The sequence below is a fragment of the Papio anubis genome, chromosome 11, assembly GCF_008728515.1.
Source record: "Papio anubis isolate 15944 chromosome 11, Panubis1.0, whole genome shotgun sequence".
NCBI lineage: Eukaryota > Metazoa > Chordata > Mammalia > Primates > Cercopithecidae > Papio > Papio anubis.
The window spans coordinates 25724715-25745086 of NC_044986.1; the positions used below are offsets into that span (position 1 = coordinate 25724715).

Below are 20372 nucleotides of genomic sequence, written 5' to 3' on the forward strand. Positions count from 1 at the left end.
GTCATTGCATATGATTTCCCTAAAGCATTCTCAGAGCATCAACCACTGTGCCCTGACCCTTCTTGGAAAAAAATGGTATATTTGCAACCCAAATTATGGTTCAACAGGAAAACAAGAGTTCTTTTTGTAATTAGAATTCATTTTGTGGACAGGAAGAGAAACCAGCTGAACTGAAGAGGGTGGTTGGACAGAACACCGGGAAGGCTGAATGCCGCGCCTCAGGAAGTGCAAAACGTGGACTTCTCTAAGCTTAATCTGCTTTGCGCATGGCTTCTCTGTATCTCTCTCCTCGTCTGCTTCATTCTGTTTTCTTCATATGCCTTCTCTGGGACTCTTTTTTTTTTTTTTTTTTTTTTTTTTGAGACGGAGTCTAGCTCTGTCACCCAGGCTGGAGTGCAGTGGCGCGATCTCGCCTCACTGTAAGCTCCACCTCCTTGGTTCACGCCATTCTCCTGCCTCAGCCTTCCAGGTAGCTGGGACTACAGATGCCCGCCACCATGCCCAGCTAACTTTTTGTGTTTTTAGTAAAGACGGGGTTTCACCGTGTTAGCCAGGATGGTCTCGATCTCCTGACCTCATGATCCGCCTCCCAAAGTGCTGGGATTACAGGCATGAGCCACCGTGTCTGGCCTGGGATTTTTAATTCTTTGTAACTCTGTGTGGGTATGATCTAATACTGTGAGCCCCAATCTTGACTTTAGAGCACCTTTCACATCCCCTTAAGATTTTCCCTCCAAGCCTCCTTCTTGAAATTCTCAACTTCAGGGATCCCATCAACTTAGTCAGCTTTCCAAGCAAGATGTTCCACTCAGGTGTCTTCTTCTATTATATTTAGCTGGAGCTGATTTCTTCATAGGTTTGGTGGAAGAACAAGAAGAGGTAGGATTGGGGCATCTGGACATGCACTCTGAGATTATGAGAATGGGGAGCTGACATTAATGGGCATAGATTGGTAGTTTCCTAAAATAAATTTAATGTACTTTCCAGACTCTCTGGCTCATATTAAACTTAGCCTCACTTAATAGATCCAATCCATGGCAAAGGCTACAATAGCCAAAGTCCTATTTCAAGGATGACACCTGAAGATAAAAGAATAAATGGTCATGCCTATAATCTGAGCACCTTGGGAGGCCAAGGCGGGAAGAATGCTTGAAGCCAGGAATGTGAGACCAGTCTGGGCAACAAAGCAAGATCGCATCTCTGCAAAAAACCAAAAACATTAGTTAAGCATGGTGGCGGGTGCCTGTCATCCCAGCTACTCAAGAGGCTTAGGCAGGAGGATCACTTGAGCCCAGGAGTTTGAGGCTTCCGTGAGTTTTGATCACACCACTGCAGTCTAGCTCAGGTGACAGAGTAAGACACTGTCTCTAAAAATAAACAAGATAAAATAAAAACAAAAGAAGAAATGAGTCATAGGATAAAGATGGAGATTTCTGTAAAATTTTTGAAACATAAATCTGGCTGTCTTTATTTTTTGATGTCCCTTCCACTGCCACCCCTAAAAAACTCTAGCCTTACTAGGATCAATTGCCAGGGGACCTGAAGTGCCCTCAGCCAACTACATGTCATATCTGAAATGCTTCCAGGCTCTACATCCCACCATCTGCTTAAAACATTCCTTGTCATCTGGTCCCCTCTGCTGCAGATGTCTCTAGCTTCTTTCCTCCTCTTGAGTAGCCCATGTAGATTAGCGATCAAATTCCAGACGGCCTCCTTTGCTCTGGCCTGGCATAACCCTAAGATGTAGCTTCTCATATGAGTTCTTGGGCTCCACCTGATCATATCCAGCCTTGCCATTTTATCTTTATTTGCCTAACATGTATGAAACATTTACTTAAGTCAGACACTGTAGTTCTTCCCCTGCATTAAATCCATTTACTTTTCAAAAAGATGCCATATGGTAGCTCATATCATTGTCCTCATTTTGCAGAGAGTAACAAAGTTTTAGAGAGATAAAATATATCTAAGATAACTCAGAAACTAGGGGACCAAGATGGGAATTAAAGCCAGAATATGGAACCTATTTTCTTATGACCCACACTGTATTGGACAGTCTATAGACCAAGACAAAAGCACCTAAAACTGATTGCATTTCCTGTATATGAGGAGTCACGAGCCTGTTTCCCCAGTTATTACATGTTTGGATGTGGTTTGTCCCCAACAAAACTCATGTTGAAATTTGACCCCCAGTGTAGCAGAGTTGAGAGGTGGGGCCTAGTAAGAGGTATCTGGGTCATGAAGGTAGATTTTCTGTGAATAGATGAAGCCCTTTCTCCTACAGGGGTAAGTTCTTCCTTCAGAGGAATGGATTCATTTGCAAGAGAATGAGTTTTTAAAAAAGAATCTGAGGCCAGGTGTGGTGGTTCATGCCTGTAATTCCAGCAATTTGGGAGGCAGACGCAGGAGGATCACTTGAGGTCAGGAGTTCAAGACCAGCCTGGCCAACAAGGTGAAACTCCGTCTCTACTAAAAATACAAAAATGAGCCAGGTGTGGTGGGGGCACCTGTGATCCCAGCTACTTGGAAGGCCTGAGGCAGGAAAATTGCTTGAACCCAGGAGGCGGAGTTTGCAGTGAGCTGAGATCATGCCATTGCACTCTATCCTGAGTGACAAGACCAAAACTCCGTCTCAAAAAAAAGAAAAAGAAAAAAGAAAAGAATCTGGCGTCTTTGGTTTTTGCTCTCTTGCTTCCTTTCTTGCCGTGTGATCTCTTTGCACACAGTAACTCCACTTCCACTTTCCGTCATGAATTGAAGCAGCCTGAGGCCCTCACTAGATCGGCTGTGCAATCTTAAACTTTCCAGCCACCAGAATCACAAGGCAAGCAAACCTCCGTTCTTTATAAATTACCCAGTCTCGGGTATTCTGTTATAGCAGTATGAGCCAGACTAAGACATTTGTCTAAGAGTGGTCTCCCTACTTAGGTTTAAGTTTCTTGTGTGCAGAGGCAATTTAAAGGCACAGATCGAGTTTTCAAATATTTGTCTCATGGGACCTATGCCATATGTCAGCTTTCATCACCATCAAAGAAAAGCTGCCACTATGGAGAGTGTGTGTGTGTGTGTGTGTGCGCGCGTGTGTGTGTGTGTGTGTGTTTTCTACACAGCTTCAAGCTGGGTTGCCTAGTATAAGGAGATTTAGAGTTGTTTCTCTGAGATTTAGACTAACTAGCAGTGGTCATCAAAGCCTAGGTTTTATTCTGGAGCAATTATCACTGTTACAAGCAGGAAATGTGATTATATGGCTTATTGTTTTCTTCTGATGATTAATTTATTTGGGACATTTGATGCTGCTGCTGATGATGATAATGATAATTTGGCATTATCAATAATAATAATAGTAATTATTATTTGGCCCTGCCAAAAATCTCTAAATTCCTGCTCCTTTTTAAATGGAACACTATGTAGTGAAAAACATGGCATCTGTCATTTTCACTGAAAAAAAATAAAATAAAATAAAAATCTGTCCTTTTAAGTCATCTCAATTGAAGGCAGAATTTAATAATATGCTTTTGCTGACTGCTGTGTAATTGAAAAAGAAATAAAAATAAAAAACTTTAAAAATTCTAACAAATAAGAAAGGCATATTTCTTTATCTCTACCCAGACCCCAACCTTCTCAATGAGATGATCTGAAAACCACTCAGGCCACTATGCTCTAAGATAGCCAAGATAGATGAGAAAAAGAAACCAAGGATGACTCTGAGTCACATTCTAAAATCAAGATTATGATCTGCCTTTAGCACCCTGTTAGCTAATTTCTATGTCTAGGACAAGGCCATTAGAATTGCCTGTATTCCTCTCTCCCAGCACAAACACACAGGCACACATTGTTCCAGTTACCTATCACTGCTACTTGAAATTTTAGTAGTGTAAAATGACAACCACTTCATCAGAGTTCACACCTTTGTGGATCAAGAATTTAGGCAGCATTTGCTGAGAGATTCTTCTGTTCCATGTGGCATTGATAAAAGTCACTTCTGGTATACAGCTGGCAGACAGAGTAGTCTAGAGAGTCCATAATGGCTTCATTCATAGTCCTCACACCTTTCTGAGGATGGCTGGAAGGTTGGGTTCAGCTGCAGCTATGGTCAGGAGACCCTACATGTGACCTTTCCAGCATGGAAGCATCAGAGTAGACAGACTTTTTATGTCGTGGCTTATGGCCCTAAGGATGACTCTGTCAGTGAACAAGGAAGTCATTGTATGTTTTATGTGGCCTACACATGAAAGTTACATAATGCACCTCTGCCATACTTGATTGGTAAAAGCTGATAGAAATATACCCATAGTTCAGGGTATAGGTCTCACCTCTTAATGGAAGGAATATTGACGAATGTGTGTCCATGTTTTGAAATTGCCACAATTAAGTACACACAATCTTTTTTATTTCAAATCCCAAGATCTGGGTATAAGCAGGAAAAATGTCCCAGCAGAAAGGAGTCAAAGTTCGTATCTTTCTCTCTCTTGCCTTCATAATTGACTTCTTTCTATCTGTCTCAGTTTCCATAAAAAACGTACCACATAAAGAATATTTATAACTGAAGATCTAGTCTGGAACTGGCTCTGCTAATTTTGAATTGTATGACATTAGATGAAACATTTGCTGTTTTAGCCTTAATGTCCCCATCATGAGAATGGAGATGAAAATGCTCATCCTCTCACATGGTTTTGTAAGAGCAAAACAGGATAACATATGTCAAAATGCACAACAGACATTAATGTGTTTATTGCTTTTATTCGGTAAAAAATTATATGTTGTATAAATAGTATTTATATAATACTAAATACTAACAATACATTTGAAGTAACTAAAATGTAGAGGAGAGGAGATTTCCCCTTAACCAACTGAGCGACGTCTTGGCTTTCTGGGAAATTAAAGAAGCAACAAACTTACCCTTCTCACATTTACATTTTATTTAGTGGAGGATTTTTTTCACTTTCCCTTTCTCCTTAATGTTTTGTCTTATTTCAAATTTGTCAGGTACTACATGATATCAGGAAATAGTCCTAAGAAGCAGTTTAGCTCTGTTGATGGTGAAGTAAGTTGTTTCTCTTCTCTCACTGTCCCTGTATCCTCTTAAACATTACAAGTTGAAATTTGAACACAGTCTTTTGTGGTAACTCAAAGGGATCTCAGACCTATAGAAAATATATAGGATAGATAGTCAGACCAGTGAAATTTTGATATTCTCCCAAATCTTACTAATAACTAGCTGTTGATTTATTTCTTTTCTGTCATAGAATAGGATACTCCTTTAGCAAAGAAATGAGTTTATGTGGCTCAGGTTCAAGTACACCTCATTATTGTGGGATGGTAGATGAAGGAATTAGCAGGCTTTTGTGTAATGTTAAGATCATGAGTTTTGGCAGAAAACAAACCCAGTCTTAAATTCTGGCTCCACCAATTACTAGTCATACTGCCTTGCACAGTTACTAATTTCCTAAGCTTCAATTTTCTCATCCAAACAAATGATGATGTTAATAGCATCTTTCTCATGAGGTTGTTGCAGGATAAATGAAATATGTCACTGTGGACTGTATCTGGCACTCAGGGAATATGCATTAAATCATGGTTAATACAATGAAATCGCTGAAATCACTGTTATTAATAGTTGTAATTAGTAATAATAACATTCATATGTAATAGTTAAAAAACCTTATCTATCCAGGACTCGTAGGTTACTCTGCTATTTCACTTAGCTCCACATATGCCTTGTCCTCTTTCATTCCATTTTCACCAGGGGCTTCCTGCAGGTCACCTGAAGGCCTTCTTTGAAGACAGCTGTCCTCCTCAGTGAGTCAGGCTGAGCACAAAAGATTGTAATTTCATTAGATTGGTGCCTGGAACAGCGAAGCCAAATCTGATCATCAGATTACTCAGAAAATCTGTCCCTACAGAGATATAGCCTGAATTCTGCCAAGAGAGGACCCATATTGTTTTCTTTAAACAACAGCTTATTCATTATTGATAAGATTCAAGGACATCTCCATCATCCACTACCCTAATTTAATAAAATATCTTGTTCAGTAAAATGGTGATGCACAGAATGGCTATTGATTCCAACTTTCACCTGGGGACAAACTGATTTCCTCTGAATAGGAATTTTACTATGATAAAATGAGATGAATGCTTAAGTATTTCTGTTCCTGGTCCATGGAGTCACAATTGCTTAAAGTCATCAGACATAGAAAATTTAGACACCACTAAACAAAGAAAATATTCTTTATGAAATTTCTGCAAAGGGGAAAATGAGCAAATACCAAGGCCTGTGCCTCCAAATTAGAACCCACATCTTCCTACCATTGCTACCTTTAGTGTATTGCTAAGCAAGAAAAGACAGGGGCACACTGGATCTAACTCTCGCTCAACTCTTGTTAGAAAGACCACTTGGTGGACCTGGGGAGAAGCCAAATGTTTTACCCTAAGTGGACACTTAACCAAGAAAACCAGTGTAATAGTCTATCCTCAATTCATTCAGAATCCAGTAGAACAGCGGGCCGTTGTTTGTTGGGTATCTCAAAATCTCTAAAACATTGTATCTGCTCTTCCTCTATTCTCCTCCAAATTCACTCATTATGGAAAAGTACTCCCACCCCCTACACACCCAAAAATGGCATGTTTCCTTTAATGTACCTGATTCCCCCCATTCACTCTGGTTAAAGAAGCAGCTACTCTATTTGATACCGATACTGATTTTTCCCCTAGCAGGAGAATGTAAACTGGCATCTTTGTCTATAAATCATAACCTCTTTTTCCTCTGCCAACTCTCCCTCCCTGGGCCTGCTGTCCTTGTAATTCCTTTTTCTTTTTTCTGTATCCTAGCATAGATAAGTACATTTGTTCTCCAAGCAGGAAGATGATATTTCACTTCATCAAACCTTACTTTGACCAGAACTTCCTTCATTTGTTATATCAAGGTTGGAGACTCTCAGAGTTCCCCAGCTGACCCTACCCCAGGACATTGTAGGCAGGAGAATCTCTTTCTTTAAGGCCCAGACAAATATATGTCCCTCCACGGAGCATCTGCTTTTCCCTTGAACAATCAGCTCCTTACACTTCTCTGTCAAATCATGCTACTTGCAACTTTTTTGAAAATTTGTAGTGTTCTACTTTTTTTTTTTTTTTTTTTTTTGAGACAGAGTCTCCTCTGTTGCCCAGGCTGAAGTGCAGTGGTGTGATCTCAGCTCACTGCAACCTCCGCCTCCTGGGTTCAAGTGATTCTCCTGCCTCAGCCTCCCAAGTAGCTGGGACTACGGGCACCCGCCACCACTCCTAGCTAATTTTTTGTATTTTTAGTAGAGACAAGTTTTCACCATGTCAGCCGGAATATTCTCGATCTCCTGACCTCATGATCCACCAGCTTTGGTCTCCCAAAGTGCTGGGATTACAGGCGTGAGCCACTCATTCTACTCTTAGTAGTGGTTTATGTTTCTGTTTTTAATTACTAAATTGTGAATTCCTTAACCTCAAGTTATATGTCATGTTTTCCCTTTAATCCCTTGAAAATCTGGTACAATGCCAAGTAGTGTGTGATAAATGTGTATTTCAAGTGAAATTCTTTGGAATCTCTTGTTATTATTTTTAATCATGCAACTAATATATACCACTGTAGAAAATTAAGAAAATATAAGAATGTAAGAAGAAAAAAGTAAAATACCATATTTGTTGTATGTTAACATATTTAAAAATAAGTTGGAAAAACAGAATTTTATACATAAATAACACTTATAACATGAACATTTCCAAATGTTATTTAGACAAGTAAAATACAATAAAGATACTCCAATGGACTTACAAATACTTTAGCACTTTCAGTTTTACTACAGACTACACTGAACGTCTTTATGTACAAAGGCTTTCTGAAGTTCACAATCATTTCCTTAGTATTTATTCCCATGCTAGAATTACTGGATTAAAATTACTAGTAATTGTATAATTATTTTTTACAAACATTTTATACAATGTTTACGTCAACTTCCTTTAATTGCTCTTTGACAATGGTTTTTATCAAATTTCAATATGTTTATCTGTAAAGAATCTTTGTAATGATATAAAATTATACCAATATTTTCAAATTTCAAGGATGCTTGCATAATGAACAGTTTTGGAAGACAGAAATAGCAAACAGCAGCTTGCCTACACCCTTGGACTATGAGAATACTATTTCTCTCTGACACAAAAGGGCCAATTTTCCTACAACACTCTGTTTAAAAATTGCATTATCTAACCTTAGGGATCTTCTGCTGTAGTATACCCCTAAGAATGTCAGGGATTGAGGAACCAGTGTAAATGCTAGTATTCTGGCATCTGCAATTGCTACGAGAAATAAACTGTCCATCGTCTTTGACCCAGACGTTTCCTGTCTTCTACTAGTATCCTAAGTTAAACTCTGGCTGGTTACTTGATAGCTTGCAAGTAGGGTAAAACTTCAGACTCTTTATAGTTCTTGACATTTTTGTGATTTGTGATCACATTTTGTAATCCGGTCACCACAATTATTAATTATCAATGACGTCTTCCTCCTTTGAACATATAATATTTATGGTTTTGACAATTATATTATGTAGCAGTTGGTGCATGGGTTATGAAACCAGATTGTCTTTGTTAAAAAGTGGGCTCCATCTCTTTTTTTTTTTTTTTTTGAGACGGAGTCTCTCTCTGTCGCCCAGGCTGGAGTGCAGTGGTCGGATCTCGGCTCACTGCAAGCTCCGCCTCCCGGGTTCACGCCATTCTCCTGCCTCAGCCTCCCGTGTAGCTGGGACTACAGGCGCCCGCTACCTCGCCCGGCTAGTTTTTTGTATTTTTTAGTAGAGACGGGATTTCACCGTGTTAGACAGGATGGTCTCAATCTCCTGACCTCGTTATCCGCCCGTCTCGGCCTCCCAAAGTGCTGGGATTACAGGCTTGAGCCACCGCGCCCGGCCTGGCTCCATCTCTTATATTGTGAGAGGCCTTAAAGAAGTTTATTAAGCTCTTTTTACCTGTTTCATTATCTCTAAAACTGTAATGACAACAGCATCTATTGCGTAGTCTTACAGTGAGAAAAACAATTAATATGATTACCACTGCAGTGCCTGACAAGTAATTTTGTTATTGTGCTGTTCTGTTGTTGTTTTCTTTGTCTGTTCATTTGCTTGTTTTGTGTGTATAAATTATATCAAATGAACTCTACATTTTATGAGGACAGAAAATTGTTTTAATCTCATCTGTCTCCCTGCTCCTTCCTACTATTATTGTGTGTATGTTTCTTTCTCTTTTTTAATTCTTATAGATATCCACTCAAGGCAAATGCTAAGAATTTTTTCAATGAATAACAATACAAATAGATAAGTAGTGATTTTACTCAACTGCACATTAAGTCTCATTTCATCTTTCCTTCCTTCCTTCTTTTCTTCCTTCTTCCCTTCCTTCAATGGATTAATATTTATTGAGCATCATCTGGGGATACAAGATGAATATGATCTGGATCAGCAGTGGAATCATGTGTAGGTGATTGGAATGTGGTAAGAACAGTGCTACACAGATGATGAAATAACAACTGTTCCCTTGATCTAGCTATGATCTAGCTCATAGCCTCCTGTGAGTACACAGAAGTAAGGCAACTGACCTGGATAAAACCAAGAGAGGCTTATACATATCTAGATAAGGGGACAGTTGTTATTTCATTTCTGACCAGAGCTGCCCTAATTTAGTACTGAGGAATAGATGGCAGGTGAAATTGAATGATTTCGAAACAATTCTCCTCTTGGCAAGAGAACGAAGTCAGCAATGACAGTGTTTCTTGAATGCAAGAGGGCCCAGGCTTACCCAGCTAATTATAGTGATGGTTTTCCTATGCAGATGCATATCATAAAAGGGAAAAACAAAAAGAACAAAGTAATCATTTTATATTATTAATATTCCTATCAGTGTCCACTTACTGAAAATAAAAACTTTGAAAATATATTCACAAATATTTTAGCTGAGTCAAATACTTTTATTTGGTGCCTGTTCAGGCAAAAACAAGGCAGCAAGCCACTTGTGGCTTAATTACTGAATCATATTAAAACAAGGCAATTTAATTGTGATTAGTGTTACAATAATTTATTCATAAAATTCTAGTATATGTATTTATTTCCTAAAATTCATTACTTCCAGCCCAGAACTATATGTGCTCCATTAAATTAAAAAGTACAACAAGGTCATTAACCCACAATTCTGCTTACAATCCTGTTTTTAGATTGCATTCTCTTTGCTCTTTAGTTAGGATTAAATTGTTAAGTCCTCTTAGGTCATTTATCCTTAACTGTTTAATTTCTGTGTGATCACCTAAAGGCTCATATTATTGCTAATAAAACAGGTGTGACCTGCCCAGAAAACAGTTGTCTTTCGCTGAACATCTGGTGGAGATCCAAACTCTGGTCAATCCTCTTTAGCATGCATTTGTCCCCTATGCTTAACTCCAGTCATCAGTGGTTCTGAAATTGTAATACATATCTGCATTTTCACGATTATTAAAGTTGTAGGGACTTTTACCAAGAGCATTTAACACATGAAAAAGTGCACACATATCAGTACTATTTTTTTTTCTGAGTCCAGACTATCTCCTACTTTTGGGTGGGCACAGATGGTTAACTGAACAAAGAGGTAATGAATCTAAAATTGTGGAGTAAGGCTTCCAGGCAAGTGGCTTCATATAGACAAAAACCTATGTTTTACTATCAGAAAATGCATGTACCACACAGTCAAGGCCAGCCATCTATATATCTCTCTGAGTATTTGTTTAGAGGGAGTAGATGGCTCAGTCCAAACCCATCCCCACTGCCGACAGAGTAGCTGCATGATGGTAGAAGCAGGAAAGAAATCCAACTTATTAAGTTTCTCCTACCAGTATAGCAGGAAACTTTGAGACAGAGGTTTGAAGATCTTTGGACGCAGGCAGATTTCCCAATTCTTCAAGAGAGGTATCAGTACAATTATATACAGAGGAAGAAAGTGAGACATGGATATAAAGTTACTTGCCCAAAGTAGCTAGCATGGAATTAAAACTAGCTTTCTAGAATTCAAAACCTCAGTGCACTGTAGCAAATTCTATCTTTCCCTTTATCATTAAGATATGCAGAACAAGCAATCACTATTCTGGAAACTATTCTGGAAAATAGTTAAGCTATTTTAATACTAACCACATTTTGCCTCTTCTTCTCTATTATACCTTCTTGCTATTCTCTAAACATGAAATTTCCTGAGAAGCAGGGAGAGAAAGTGTTAGGTAATCAGTACTATATATTGGTGGTGTATCCCTGAGATGGCCCTTTAGGACTAAGGTATCCACTAATCTAACTGCAGGGAATATTGCTGCTGGTATATCTCAGCTGAATTTCTCCCAATAAACTATCCTTGCCCAGAGAGCTGCTTTACCCATCTTCTCTCCATGGCACCTCCCTCCCACATCTAAGGACAAGTCAATGTAGGGATACAAACATCTGGCTCTTGCCTTAATTAGGGATATCTCTGAAGGGACATCTCAAATTTATAGCACTCCATTTGATTAGCTGAGGCCTCTATTATGAGTGAATTACAGTTCAGCTTTCACCCTTGTCGTTTCCTGCATCCCTTGCTCCCAAATAAAACACCAGCATGCCCATCTGTATCTCAGAGTCTGTTTTCCAGGAAACCTGACTTTGACACTTGGAGATATAAGTGGTCAAAGTGAACATTCTAAAACGGTATTTTGGAGCATGATCACCCACTAGCTGGCAGTAAAAATGCCATCATTGATGAAAGATGGAGCCCCTTCACAGACAGCCCCTTTGCAGTATATGTATTTAATTTTGACCAGTAGTGAAATGGGATGGGATAATTGTGAAAGGAAGTGCACCAACAGGTTCCATATCTCTGGTATTTGAGAGGTACAAGAAAGTAGTCATTATAGGACAATAGAAATACGATGGCTATGTGCAGAGTTGATCATTGTATTGAAGACAGTGAAATGCTAAGGGCTATTAATCACCAGTTTAAAGATAAGGGTGATTAGTTTTGCAATCAGAGGACAGAAAACTATCTGAGGATCAAGTGCCATGCACAGTTATATGGGAAACAGAAGTCCAGAGAGGGTTCTCAAAAATATTAAGTCTGCTCTGTCAGGCAGAGCTCTGACTACAAAGGGGTAGCAAGACCCTAAGAACAAAGATCAGATTATTTGGGTAGAAAAACTCATAAATTGAGGAGTGGTGAGACCCTAAGAATTGGGGTAGGATTTTCTGGGTAGATAAATTATTAAATTTTGAATCCCTACAAATCCCTAAACTGGGCCTGAAGAAGTGGAATATGTCAATAACTAGTGTCCCCATTGTTTGAAGAAAAAGAAGAGTCCTCCAACTTGCAAGACAATGCAAATCTCCTTTAAGCATGTACCCTCACCATCCCTCCTGGCCACAAGACCAATACGTAGGATTAAGTCACAACATAAACTAGTCAGGGAAGCCTTAGCCTATTAAACTAAGCTCTGCCCCACAGAGCTGCAGGAGCTGCTAAACCAAGCCAGATCATACTGGCAGTAGCCAGAAGAGTATGTGAGGCTGGATCCTGAAGATTCTTCACCTAGGGAGAAGAACACACAGGTAGACAAGAATAGGTTACTGACCTATAAGCATTATCCCAAGATACAGGATTTAACAACCAGCAAGGACTCTGGGTGCTAATTTGCTGGTAGAATAGTTCTTGAAAATTTTGATGGGGAGATGACTCATAATAATTGAGGTACAAATGCCAGAGCTATTGAAGTAGGTGTTGGAAGAAAGGATTAAAGGGCTCAGAGAAGTGGAAATATGAGAGTGTATATACTATGAAAGGCCAGTTGGATTTGTTCTGTGAAATGGCCAGAGGACTCTGTTCCAAAGAAATAAGGAATGTGCTAGAGAGACAAGCCCAGAATCTTGAGAAACTCATACTGACTGTCGTCTTTAGGTCACGGCTAATGAAAGGAAGTGCTGTTACAGAACCGGGCTGCCTAATAACAATGCAATGATAGGATACCAAAATTATAGGAGCCAGGTTGCAGTGCTCAAACATCAGTCAGGTAGACACAAAGATCACGATGAATGTCAGAATGACAGCCAGGGCCGGCTCACTCATAGAGAACTGTGCAGATTTAATAGCACAAAGTATTTGCCAGGAGCAAGAGGATGGGCAGGAATAAGCGTATTGTTCAATCTATACAATCAAAAGAAATGAAAAATAAACAAGAGACTAAGGAACATCACCTTAGTAACAAAATCATAGTCCTTTGCTCAATTTAGGGAATGGAGCAAATTTTCAGATACATTATACATTGATTGGTGAAGAGATTGCATCCTCAGGTGAAAGACCACGTAATATTACAAAAAGGAAATAAAGTAATGTTGTCACTTGGTTCTGAAGAGACCTAAGATCACAAACACTGACTGTTTTTCGCTAGGGAAAGGGGGATATAAAGAAATTTTGGGAAGTGTTAAACAGAGAACACAATTTGACATTAAAATCTGGACTTCAGAAACATCATATGGCCCTTGTATTAGAGTATAGTTTGTGGGCTGGGTCAAAAGTAAAGTTCTGGATCAGGTCCAGCTTACGTTGGGTCCATAGACACACCCAGTGATCTTTCCCTTGGTCCTCAAACTTATAGTTGGCAGGTACACTTGTGGTTGTTGGCAGGATGTTCCACTGATTCACTGGCATATGTGGCAAGGACCGTCATAGTAGGGGAAGCCAAGTACACCAAAATTTTAAATTAAAAACAATATTGCATCCTAAGTAAAACCAGTACTATGATGAAGCCAGTGAAGTACCTAGGGCACAACATTTAAGAAAGCATTCACTTTCAAGCTTGTGCACCCTAGTCCTGGCCCTGAATCTGAGGCAAGGAACAGAAATTAGTGGCATATTTAGAATCCTAAAGGATGAAGGGGAGATGATCCCAGTTGTATCCATATTTAATAACCCTACTCCAAAGTCAGATAGACATAGGAAGATGCCAATAAATTATTGCAGCTCCAACATGTAACAGATCCGATTGCTGATACTGTGCAGATGAGGTTTCTTTCCTAAAAGAGATTGAAAAAAGCCTCAGATACATAGTATGAGGTTATTGATCTGGAAAATGTACTCTTTTCCATCCCCACCAAGGATGAGTACCAGAAATATATTGCATTTATGCAGGATAAATAACAGTATACATTTATATTTATCCTCCAGGGCTATGTTTATTCTCTTGTCGACCGGTACAATAAAGTCTCACATGATCCCTACATCATGTTGTTCCACTATATTAATAACATGATGTTAATCACACCAGATAATCAATAAGTAGAAATGAGATTGGAAGCCTTGGTTAGACACATGCCCTCCAGGTTGGGAGGGAAACCCTACAAGAGTTTAGGAACCACACACAAAATTGGAAATTTTAGGAGTCCAATGTTCTGAGTATGACAGAATATCAGCTCCAAAATAAAGTATAAATTATTGCTTCTTGCATCTCATACCACTAAGAAAGAAGCACAACCTGATAGCCCTCTTTGGGTTCTAGAGGCAGTATATTTCACACAGAATACAATCACTTCAGCTTATTTACCAAGTGACACAAAAGGCCACCTATTTTGAGTGGATCCTAGAGCATACAAAGGATGTGGTCCAGGCTCTGTCACATTGCCCTGGATATTCTTTGCTACTACATTTATCTGTGATAGGAAAAAATGTCATGTGGATTTTATGTTCAACCTCAGTAAAATAACTAGAATGTATTTTAGATTCCCTGTATTTCTTGAGCTAAGCCATGACATTGTGTGGCTACATGACCTTAACGACTCAGCATGAGCTGACTTCTCTTTGACACAGCAATTCATGAGCCTGGACATTATTAGGTAAAAACAGTGACTCCCAGATCAGGCAGGAGTAGGGCCCAAGTTAGCTGATCAATTGGGCTGCCCAGAAACCCATATCATCTATCAGTTTTACTATAGTGGCTTACTCTCTGCTAATATCTATGGTAACCAGCCAACAAATACAATGAAATGTTGGACTTGATTCATGGGTGAATTAGCTCAATATGTTCATGCATGCTGAAAATAGATGACAAATGTACTATAGACTTGCAATAGTGGCCCTGAAAGATGGCAGTGAGGGAAAAATTATTCTAACTGGCAGGCCCTCAAGTGCAATGCCTCACAATCTGCTTTTGATGGGAAAATGTGTCCCTAAATATGGATGTATAAACTCTCGAACCAAAGGACTTGACTAGTTAGTCAAGGACCTAGAAAGAGAGAAAGTGGAGGATCAGAGGAAATATAGGAAATAATGTAGGAAAGAGGCCTATATTAGACATCATGGGGTGGGCAAGAAATGTGAAGATCATTGGTGTCACATGCTAATATCAACTGGAATGCATTCACCGTAGAAAAATTACTAAACAATCAAGTAAACAAAACAACTCAGCTGGTTGACCACACTAATGCAGGCATGAAGTCTACAAGGATTGCACAGCTACAATAGCAGGAATGGAGGCTACACACAGGCCCAACAACATGGTCTAGCACTCACCAAAGCTTGTCTAGCTCTTACCGCTGCCAAATATCCACCTCCAACAAAAACAAATGGTGAATTACAATGTGACACCATCTCTCAAAGAGATAAGCTATTCACCTGGTGGCAAATTGATTATATTGGATTCCTTCCATCCTGGAAATTGCATAATTCATCTTGACTGGATTTGATACATATTCTGGGTATGGTTTGTTATTCCCTGCCCACAGAGCATTAGCCAGCAAAATTATCCAAAAGTCTTACAGAAAAGTAACCATTCTATGAAGCTATGGCCCCTAAAGGCTGAACATAATCTAGGAATCAAGGCATGGACATAGAAGTGACTCTGCTTACCGGTAGTCTCAGTGATCCACTTGAGGAATTATTGCTCCCCATTGCCACAACTCTATTTTTACAGATTTAGGGGTCCTCAATAATCTCACTTAATTTCCACTGCTGCAGTAAGCACATGATTAAATGAGGTGATTTCTGAAGAGGAATTTTTTTTTTACAGTGGTCAACATATAGTGAACACTTAATATCATTTATCATTTAGGTATTCTATTAAGCAAGGATAAAATCTCTTTTCACAATTTCAGGTTTATTTTGACATGAAAATTATCTTTTAAAGCTAAAATAGCTCATTTGCTTACATTTGTATTTAAGTGCTTAAATTTAGTGGACTAAAATACACACTAAGATGAAAATGAGTAACAGCTGCATTTGTTGGCATCCTTATACTTTGTAAAAAGGAGAAAGCTATTGTGTGGGCTAAATTGTGCCCCCAAAAAAGTTCATGTTGAAATCCTAACCCCAAATACCTCAGAATTTTACTGAATCTGGAAAGAAGGTATTGATTTATAGAGGCAATTAAATTAAAATAACGTAATTAGGGTGAGCACTAGTCCAGTATGACTGGTGTCCTCATAAGAAGAGAACATTTGGAAAGAATACATTCAGAAGGAAGACAATGTGAAGACACAAGAAAGAAACAGCTGTCTACAAACCAGGGAGAAAGGACTGAAATAAATCCTTCCCTCATAGGCCTCAGAAGGATTCAACTCTGCTGACACCTTGTTCTTGGACTTCCAGCCTCCAGAACTATGAAAACATAAATTTTTGTTTTTTTAAGCCACTCCAACCATGGTACTTTGTTATGGTGTCCTTAGCAAATTTATACAATTAGCAAGGCATTTTGTCTCTTGCGTTTGCTCTTTTCTTTCTTTCTTTCTTTCTTTCTTCCTTCCTTCCTTCCTTCCTTTCTTTCTTTCTTTCTTTCTTTCTTTCTTTCTTTCTTTCTTTCTTTCTTTCTTTCTTTCTTTCTTTCTTTCTTTCTTTCTTTCTTTCTTTCTTTCTTTCTTTCTTTCTTTCTTTCTTTCTTTCTTAACATAGCTTTATTTTCCTTTTTGCCTTCAAAGCAGGGACTCCTACAGGTTATACCTCTTCAGGTACCACAAAGATTTCTCTTGGATGATCAGAGTTAAATATTGAACCAACCAAGAGAAAAAGGAGGAAAAAACTGTTTTCTCAGCAGAGAAAGACACTATCTTCAATCAAATGATCGATACATGGATCTTGTTGATGTATTTATGCTCATGTTTATATTTATACAACACTAAATTGATCTTTTTAGTGTAAAATTCTGGCTTTAAAAATGTTTTCATTTGGTATTCACTTGCTATTATTTATTTAAGTATAATCTTAGTTACTTCCATGGAATTTCAATTAAGCAATATAATCACTGGACATTAAAAAATCAAAATAATCTATTCCTTTCATTTTTATTTCTTTTTTAATTATTATTATTATACTTTGAGTTCTAGGGTACATGTGCATAATGCAGGTTTGCTACATATGGCTACTTGTGCCATGTTGGTGCTGCAGCCATCAACCTGCCTCTGAAGCACCCATCAACCTGCCCACACCATAACTCCCAATGCAATCCTCCCTCCCTCCCCCCATGATAGGTCTCCGCATGCCCTCCAGTCCAGGTGACCATTGTTCAGTTCCCACCTGCGAGTGAGAACATGCAGTGCTTGGTTTTCTGTTCTGCAGGCTTGCTAAGAATGATGGTTTCCAGCTGCATCCAGCGTCCCTACAAAGGACACAAACTCATCCTTTTTATGGCTGCATATATCTCATGGTGTATATAAAGCTACATTTTCTAATCCAGTCTGTCACTGATGGACATTTGGGTCGATTCCAAGTCTTTTTGCTATTGTGAATAGTGCCGCAGCAATAAACATACGCGGTGCATGTGTCTTTATAGCAGCATGATTTATAATCCTTGGGTATATCCCAGTAATGGGATGGCTGGGTCATATGGTACATCTAGTTCTAGATCCTTGAGGAATCGCCATACTGTTTTCCATAATGGTTGAACTAGTTTACAATCCCACCAACAGTGTAAAAAGGTTCTATTTCTCCACATCCTCTCCAGCACCTGTTGTTTCCTGACTTTTAATGATCGCCATTCTAACTGGTGTGAGATGGTAACTTCATTGTGGTTTTGATTTGCATTTCTCTGATGCACAGTGATGATGAGCATTTTTTCATGTGTCTGTTACATGTATGAATGTCTTTTGAGAAATGTCTGTTCATATCCTTTGCCCACTTTTTTTGATGGGTTGTTTTGTTTTTTTTTCTTTGTAAATTTGTGCGAGTCTTTTGTAGGTTCTGGATATAGCCCCTTTGCTCGGGATGAGTAGATTGCAAAAATCTTCTTTCTCCCATTCTGTAGGTTGCCTGTTCACTCTGGATGGTAGTTTCTTTGCTGTGCAGGAAGCCTTGTTTTAATTAGATCCCATTTGTCAATTTTGGCTTTTGTTGCCGTTGCTTTTGGTGTTTTAGACATGAAGTTTTGCCCATGCCTATGTCCTGAATGGTGGTACTACCTAGGTTTTCCTCTCTAGATTTTTATGGTATTAGGTCTAACACTTAAGTCTCTAATCCATCTTTAAATTACACTGCATAAGGAGTAAGGAAAGGATCCAGTTTCAGCTTTCTGCTTATGGCTAGCCAATTTTTCCTTGTGCTAATTATTTATTAAATAGGGAATCCTTTTCCCATTTCTTGTTTCTCTCAGGTTTGTCAAAGATCAGTGGCTGTAGATGTGTGGTATTATTTCTGAGGACTCCTGTTCTGTTCCATTGGTCTATATCTCTGTTTTGGTACCAGTACCATGCTGTTTTGGTTACTTGTAGCCTTGTAGTATAGTTTCGAAGTCAGGTATGTGATGCCTCCAGCTTGTTCTTTGATTTAGGATTGTCTTTGAGATGCGGCTCTTTTTGGTTCCATATGAACTTTAAAGGTGCTTTTTTTCAATTCTGTGAAGAAACTCATTGGTAGCTTGATGGGATGGCATTGAATCTATAACCTTTGGGCAGTAGAGCCATTTTCACGATATTGATTCTTCCTATCCATGAGCATGGTATGTTCTTCCATTTGTTTGTGTCCTCTTTTATTTCACTGAGCAGTGGTTTCAGTCCTGAAGAGGTCCTTTACATCCCTTTGTGTTGGATTCCCTAGGTATTTGCCCTTCTTTGAAGCAATTGTGAATGGAAGTTCATTCCTGATTTGGCTCTCTGTTTGTCTGTTACTGCATAAGAATGCTTGTGATTTTGTAATATTAATTTTGTATCCTGAGACTTTATTTCTAAGTTGCTTATCAGCTTAAGGAGATTTTGGGCTGAGACAATGGGGTTTTCTTAAATATACAATCATGTCATCTGCAAAAGAGGGACACTGACTTTTTCCTAACTGAATACCCCTGATTTCTCTTGCCTGATTGCCCTAGCCAGAACTTCCAACACTATGTTGAATAGGAGGGTGAGAGGGCATCCCTGTCTTGTGCCAAGCCAGCTGAATTTTTCCAGTTTTTACCCATTCAGTATGATATTGGCTGTGGGTTGCTCATGGCAAATAGCTCTTAAGTATTTTGAGGTACGTTCCATCAATACCGAATTTATTTGTTAAGCTTCTAGCATGAAGGGCTATGAATTTGTCAAAAGCCTTTTTCTGCATCTATTGAGATAACGCGGTTCTTTGTCTTGGTTCTGCTTATATGCTGGATTATGTTTATTGATTTGTGAATGTTGAACCAGCCTTTGCATCCCAGGGATGAAGCTTTCTCCACTTGATCATGGTGGATAAGCTTTTTGATGTGTTGTTGAATCTGGTTTGCCAGTATTTTATTGAGGATTTTGCATCGATGTTCACTTTCAGGGATATTGGTCTAAAATTCTCTTTTTTTTGTTGTGTCTCTGCCAGGCTGGTATCAGGATGATGTTGGCCTCATAAAATGAGTTAGGGAGGATTCCTCTCTTTTTCTATTGATTGAATAGTTTCAGAAGGAATGGTACCAGCTCCTCCTTGTACCTCTGGTAGAATTCAGCTGTGAATCCATCTGGTCCTGACTTTTTTATTGGTAGGCTATTAATTATTGCCTCAATTTCAGAGCCTGCTATTGGTCTATTCAGGGATTCAACTTCTTCCTGGTTTAGTCTTGAAGAGGTAAGTGTCCAGGAAATTATCCATTTCCTTCTAGATTTTCCAGTTTATTTGCATAGAGGTGTTTATAGTATTCTGATGGTAGTTTGTATTTCTGTGGGGTTTGTGGTGATATCCTTTATCATTTTTAATTATACATTTGATTCTTTTTCTTTCTTTCTTATTAGTCTTGCTAGTGGTCTGTCAATTTTGTTGGATTTTTTCAAAACCAACTCCTGGATTCACTGATTTTGGAGGGTTTTTGTGTCTCTATCTCCTTCAGTTCTGCTCCTGATCTTAGTTATTTCTGCCTTCTGCCAGCTTTCTAATGTGTTTGTTTTGCTTCT

General features: G+C 38.8%; 1 long non-coding RNA gene across 6 annotated transcripts in view; it reads right to left on the bottom strand.

The window, feature by feature from the left end:
• Positions 1 to 4895: 4895 nt before the first annotated feature.
• Positions 4896 to 20372, bottom strand: part of LOC110744168 — a 65027-nt gene continuing 49550 nt past the window's right edge. For all 6 annotated transcript variants that reach the window (XR_004176900.1, XR_004176898.1, XR_004176896.1 and 3 more), the window contains 2 exons: positions 5659 to 5806; positions 4896 to 5141 (listed from right to left, as the gene is read on the bottom strand). This is a non-coding gene — a long non-coding RNA (uncharacterized LOC110744168). The remainder of the gene's footprint in view (positions 5142 to 5658; positions 5807 to 20372) is intronic.